The sequence below is a fragment of the Lethenteron reissneri genome, chromosome 65 (assembly GCF_015708825.2).
Source record: "Lethenteron reissneri isolate LAM-NWPU_2019-01 chromosome 65, ASM1570882v1, whole genome shotgun sequence".
Classification (NCBI taxonomy): domain Eukaryota; kingdom Metazoa; phylum Chordata; class Hyperoartia; order Petromyzontiformes; family Petromyzontidae; genus Lethenteron; species Lethenteron reissneri.
This window is the reverse complement of record NC_083843.1, coordinates 12,621,046-12,628,318: the sequence shown is the minus strand read 5'-3', so window position 1 is coordinate 12,628,318 and position 7,273 is coordinate 12,621,046. Positions and strand designations below refer to the sequence as shown.

Genomic DNA, 7,273 nt, shown 5'->3' with positions numbered 1-7,273 from the left:
GTAGTGTGTGGTTTGAAGCTGTGTCTGCAGCTGTGTGTGTGTAGTTGTAGGTGTGTGTGTAGGTGTGTGTAGGTGTGTGTGTCGTGTGTAGGTGTGTGTGTGTAGCTGTGTGTGTAGGTGTATGTGTAGCTGTTTGTGTGTAGCTGTGTCTGTAGCTGTGTGTGTATAGCTGTGTGTGTGTAGTTGTGTGTATAGCTGTGTGTGTAGCTGTGTGTGTAGCTAGGGAAATAATAAATAATATAAATATTAAACAATATATTGGGAAATAATAAATATTATAAATATAAAACAATATTGTTGTATATTTTTTTATTTTATTATTTCCCTTCTACGTGACTTTACCGAAAGAACCAAGAATATGAATTCCTGCAGTCACGAAAGCTTTAAATCAAAACCTCCTATCTCCTTGTGGTGCCGAACGGGCAACGCTGTCGTGGGCAGTGTCGTGGGGGGAGGGACAATTTCCGATTGGCCTTTCCTCTCATGGCGCTTGTAGCCACCACAGCGGCTAAATGGGGGCTCTGGACTGGTGCGAGGGGCTGGTAACCCCTCCACCTTCAATTAATTACCACTAAACCACGACCGCAAAATTTTATTGAAAAAAAGCCTGTGCCGGAGGCCCCGGGGTGACAGGCGTCTATGACGTCTCCCAGCCAAATCCCATTTGGCGCAGCCAGGAGACTGAATCCTTACCCTCGGGGCTCCTCCAGAAACAACAAAAAACCACTACAGATGGCCACGTGGAATGTTAGAATGCTCACTGCGTAGGAGAGGCTGCGACTCCCCTGTCGGGAGCTGGACCGGTACCGCCGGGATCTCTGTGGCATTCAGTGGGTCTGGTGGACCGGCTCTGGCTCCTGCCACCAAGAGTGGTGGACAGTCCTCTACTCGGGGCAGGAGACAACAGGGAGTGGCTCTTCTTCTGAACAAAAGAATGAAGGGGAGCGTGGCGGTGAGGTGTGGGAAGCTGTAAGCTCCAGGCTACTTTGGGCTTGTCTTCCCATCAACCAGTGATGAGGAGTGGTGGTTGTGGTTACTTATGCCCACATTGAAGACGAACATCCGTGGAGGGATGCAGGCAAGGTCGATAAGTCAGATGCCTTCTATGACCTCCTGTCACAGGTGCTGGCTAAAGTGGCCCCTCGGGGTAGAGTCATCTTCATAATCAACGTTTTTGGGTTTAGATCGCGTTATTTATAAATGTGTCGTAACCCTCCACCACCTGACACGGCCAATCAGTAAAAAAGTGTCACGTTGACAAAAGACAAATAGTTCACTGCTTTAGCCCACCGGTGTGTTGAAGCCACAACATTTACAATTTGAGTACGACGTTTCGCTGGTAATTGCATCCAGCATCATCGGGCATGGTTTGGAAACGTGATTGCCATTCTTAAGGCTAATACCGTATAGTGTGAAATCGCTAATGTTGAAAGTGTATTCCTTAACATTAGCATACCTTTGTATTAAGTTCATATATCGTTTTGCAACGATGTAGACATCGGCTTTAATTGTACACGACTGAATATTAATGTATTTATAAACATATTCTTAGGTTTTTTCGGTAAAGTCACGTAGGTAAAACATTAAAATTAATAAAAGTAAAATAAAATAAAAATCACGACGTTTCGGAGGCAATTATTTTCAAGTAAATTATTTTCAAGTAAATGTAGCTGTGACGGTCCCACCTGATGACGGAGACTTGTGTTGCCTCCGAAACGTCGTGATTTTTATTTTATTTTACTTTTATTAATTTTAATGTTCTACCTACGTGCCTTTACCGAAAAAACCTAAGCATATGAATCCTTGCAGTCACGAAAGCTTCAAATCTAGAATTATTTATAAACAATTAACTTTAATGAAACATTAAGAAAGGTGTGTTATAGAAGCCTCCCGCGCCACTCCACTGCTGGATGAGCGCCTCCCCACGGAGCCCTGAACCCCGCGGGAGACGTGGGGTCCCCTCCACGCTCGCCGCTTCCTGCGCCAGACCGCGCCGACCAGCGTGGTGAAGTATGGTCAAGTGGGGGGCCCTCAGTTGAGTTCGCATAGAGGGGGGGGGGTGACTCAAACGCGTTCGCTTGCCTATGGGGGGGGGGTCTACTGGCAATGTACACATAGGAAACATCTGGGGAAGCCTCGATAACAATGTGTCTACATTGGCCTTAAGATGAGTGAGATAGTCTTATTCTTAGGTTTTTTTCGGTAAAGTCACGTAGGTAAAACATCAAAATTAATAAAAATAAAATAATAAAAAATATTTTTTTTATTAATTTTGATGTTTTACCTACGTGACTTACACTACACTATACACTACTATACACTACACTATACACTACACTACACACTACACTATACACTAAACTATACACTACACTATAAACTGCACTACTATACACTACACTACTATACACTACACTACTATACACTACACTACACACTACACTATACACTACTTTCCACTACACACTACACTATACATACACTACACTATACACTACTATACACTACACTATACACTACACACTACACTATACACTACTATACACTACACTATACACTACACTACTATACACTACACTACTATACACTACACACTACACTATACACTACTTTCCACTACACACTACACTATACACTATTTTCCACTACACACTACACTATACATACACTACACTATACACTACTATACACTACACTATACACTACACACTACACTATACACTACTATACACTACACTATACACTACACTATACACTACACTACTATACACTACACTACTATACACTACACTATACACTACTTTCCACTACACACTACACTATACACTACTTTCCACTACACACTACACTATACATACACTACACTATACACTACTATACACTACACTATACACTACACTATACACTACACTACTATACACTACACTATACACTACTTTCCACTACACACTACACTATACACTACTTTCCACTACACACTACACTATACATACACTACACTATACATACACTACACTATACACTACTATACACTACACTGACTGTACATGTTGTAGTGGGTTTACTCTCCAACACCACCACTGGTTAGTGCCGAAAGAGTCGCCAATTGGCACCACGTTCTTGTCACGTGACGCAAAGCTCCTCAGCAATTGGCTGTGTCGGGCGATGTGGGCGGGGTTTAACGACACGAAGTTTTATTCTGACTTAAAACGTTCGTGACTGCAATAATTCATATTATTTGGTTCTTTCGGTAAAGTCATGTGGACAGAAAATAAAATAAACATAATAATAATTTTAAAATTAATTAAAATGTTATAATAAAAGCAACAAAAGCCCACGACGTTTTTTTGGCAACACCAGCGGTCTTCATCTCTCCGCCTGATGAAGACCGCTGGTGTTGCCATAAAAACGTCGTGGTTTCTTTTTGCTTTTATTATTTTCAACTTATTATTTTTAAGTAAAATTTTCACTTTTATTTCACTATTTAAATTGTATTATTCATATTGTGTGTTTTTTTGCTTTTATTATTTAAAATTTATCATTTGAATTTTTATTTTATTCATATTTCACGCGATCCAACGCAAACAAAAACAACCTTATCATGGACGCAGTGTGTTTACTTACAAACAACAACAACACCCTCTCACCTGTGTGGTAGGAGATCGCGTTCAAGACATTCCCTCGTCCAATCTGAACGTTTGAGGAATTTGAAATTTGAGCGACGGTGGTGCTGTGCCTTGAGTTGCGATGTTCATCCTCTTCGGACGGCTCCTGAATAAACACAAAGACAAAGATCCCCCGTATAGTCTCAGCAGACTGTAGGGGCAAGTGCTGCCAGTGGCACCTACACACAGACAAAGATCCCCCGTGTAGCCTCTATCAGGCTGTAGGGGCAAGTGCTGCTCGTAGCACCTACACACAGACAAATATCCCCCGTGTAGCCTCTAGCCGGCTGTAGGGGCAAGTGCTGTTAGTAGCACTTACACACAAACAAAGATCCCCCATGTAGTCTCAATAGGCTGTAGGGGCAAGTGCTGTTTGTAGCACCTATACACAGACAAAGATCCGCTGTGTAACCTCGAGCAGGCTGTAGGGGCAAGTGCTGTTAGCGACTACCTATGAAGGCCGGCACGGCACACGAGGGTGTGGGTGGCCAGCACCACGCCCGGCCGCCTTTGTCTCCCCAGTGGCGATGTTTAGTGCACACACAGAGACTCAAAGAGATATAGAGACACACAGAGACCCATTGAGATTCATAGACACACAGAGACTCATAGAGATACAGAGACCCACAGAGACCCATATAAATACATAGACACACACAGAGACTCATTGAGATATATTGAGACACACAGACACTCATAGAGATACAGAGACACACAGAGTCACATAGACATACAAAGACCCATATAAATGCATAGAGACATATAGAGATCCACAGAGATACATCGAGACACACAGAGACCCACAGAGATGCATAGAGACACACAGAGACCCACATAGATGCACAGAGACACACAGAGACACACAGAGACACATGGAGATGCACAGAGACCCACGGAGATGCATAGAGACACACAGAGACCCACGGAGATGCATAGAGACACACAGAGACTCACGGAGACGAATAGAGACACACAGAGACGCACGGAGACGAATAGAGACACACAGAGACCCATGGAGACACACAGAGACCCATGGAGATGCACAGAGACACACAGAGACCCATGGAGATGCATAGAGACACACAGAGACCCACGGAGATGCATAGAGACACACAGAGACCCATAGAGACACACAGAGACCCATGGAGACACACAGAGACCCATGGAGATGCATAGAGACACACAGAGATCCACGGAGATGCATAGAGACACACAGAGACCCATAGAGACACACAGAGACCCATAGAGACACACAAAGACCCATGGAAACACACAGAGACCCATGGAGATGCACAGAGACACACAGAGACCCATGGAGATGCATAGAGACACACAGAGACCCATAGAGACACACAGAGACCCATGGAGACACACAGAGACCCAAAGAGATGCACAGAGCCCCGTACAGAGACGCAAGCTGCTGAACTCATCTGTGGTGATGCTACGAGGCAAGGGCCGCTCTGCAGTTTGCCGCCCTTTTTTTTCAGAAGCAACCCCCCTGGGTTATGTAGAGGCTACGTGGCTCTGATATCATCACCATCATCATCATCACCACCATCAAAACCATCACCACCCCCATCACCAACATCACCACCACCATCATCACCACCATCATCATCATCACCACCACCACCATCATCACCACCATCAAAGCCATCACTACCCCCATCACCAACATCACCACCACCATCATCACCATCATCATCATCACCACCATCACCACCTCCATCACCACCACCATCATCACCACCACCATCATCACCATCACCCCCACCATCATCGTGGTGTAGACTTTTAGAACAGCCTAGCAAGCCGCGAGCGAGTTTACCATTCGGCGCCTGCAGAGCGCGGATGTGGGAACAGGCGAAAGTGGAACAGGAACCTCGCTGCCTGAGGAGGGGGGGTGTTGACGCCCCGACACTCACCACCATCATCACCACCATCATCATCACCATCATCATCACCATCACCACCATCACCACCATCATCACCACCATCACCACCATCATCACCACCATCATCACCACCATCACCACCATCATCACCATCATCATCACCACCATCATCACCACCATCACCACCATCATCACCACCATCACCACCATCATCACCACCATCACCACCATCATCACCACCATCACCACCATCATCACCACCATCACCACCATCATCACCACCATCATCACCACCATCATCACCACCATCACCACCATCACCACCATCACCACCATCATCACCACCATCATCACCACCATCATCACCACCATCATCACCATCATCACCACCATCACCACCATCATCACCACCATCATCACCACCATCACCCCACCATCATCACCACCATCATCACCACCATCATCACCACCATCATCACGACCATCATCACCACCATCACCCCACCATCATCACCACCATCATCACCACCATCACCACCACCATCATCACCACCATCTTCACCACCATCATCACCACCATCATCACCACCATCATCACCACCATCACCATCATCATCACCACCATCACCACCATCATCATCACCACCATCACCATCATCATCACCACCATCACCACCACCATCATCACCACCATCATCACCACCATCATCACCACCATCACCATCATCATCACCACCATCACCACCATCATCATCACCACCATCATCACCACCATCATCACCACCATCACCATCATCATCACCACCATCACCACCATCATCATCACCACCATCATCACCACCATCATCACCACCATCATCATCATCACCACCATCACCCCCACCATCATCATCACCACCCCCCACCATCATCATCACCACCACCACCATCATCACCACCATCATCACCACCATCGCCATCACCCACAACGCCACCATCATCGCCACCATCATCACCACCATCATCACCACCATCACCCACAACGCCACCATCATCACCACCATCATCATCACCACCACCATCATCACCACCATCACCCCCACCATCATCACCACCATCATCATCACCACCACCATCATCACCACCATCACCCCCACCATCATCACCACCATCATCATCACCATCATCACCACCATCATCACCAACATCATCATCACCACCACCATCATCACCATCATCACCACCACCATCACCCCCACCATCATCACCACCATCATCACCACCATCATCATCACCACCATCACCACCATCATCATCACCACCATCATCACCACCACCATCACCACCATCATCATCACCACCATCATCACCACCATCATCACCACCATCATCACCACCACCATCATCACCACCATCACCCCACCATCATCACCACCATCATCACCACCACCATCATCATCACCACCATCACCACCACCATCATCACCACCATCACCACCACCATCACCCCACCATCATCACCACCATCATCACCACCATCACCCCCACCATCATCACCACCATCACCCCACCATCATCACCACCATCATCACCACCATCACCACCACCATCACCCCACCATCACCACCACCATCACCCCACCATCATCACCACCATCATCACCACCATCACCCCCACCATCATCACCACCATCATCATCACCCCCACCATCATCACCACCATCGCCACCATCAT

At 46.4% G+C, this 7,273-nt stretch overlaps 1 protein-coding gene across 1 annotated transcript in view; it reads right to left on the bottom strand.

Annotated features, from left to right (window-relative positions):
• LOC133359476 (uncharacterized) overlaps positions 1–5,541 on the bottom strand; it is a 124,931-nt gene extending 119,390 nt beyond the window's left edge. The window contains exons 1-2 of the mRNA XM_061577893.1: positions 5,494–5,541; positions 3,648–3,771 (exon numbers count right to left, since the gene is read on the bottom strand). The gene's annotated coding sequence lies outside the window, so the exon portion shown is untranslated. The remainder of the gene's footprint in view (positions 1–3,647; positions 3,772–5,493) is intronic.
• Between the last annotated feature and the right edge of the window lie 1,732 nt (positions 5,542–7,273).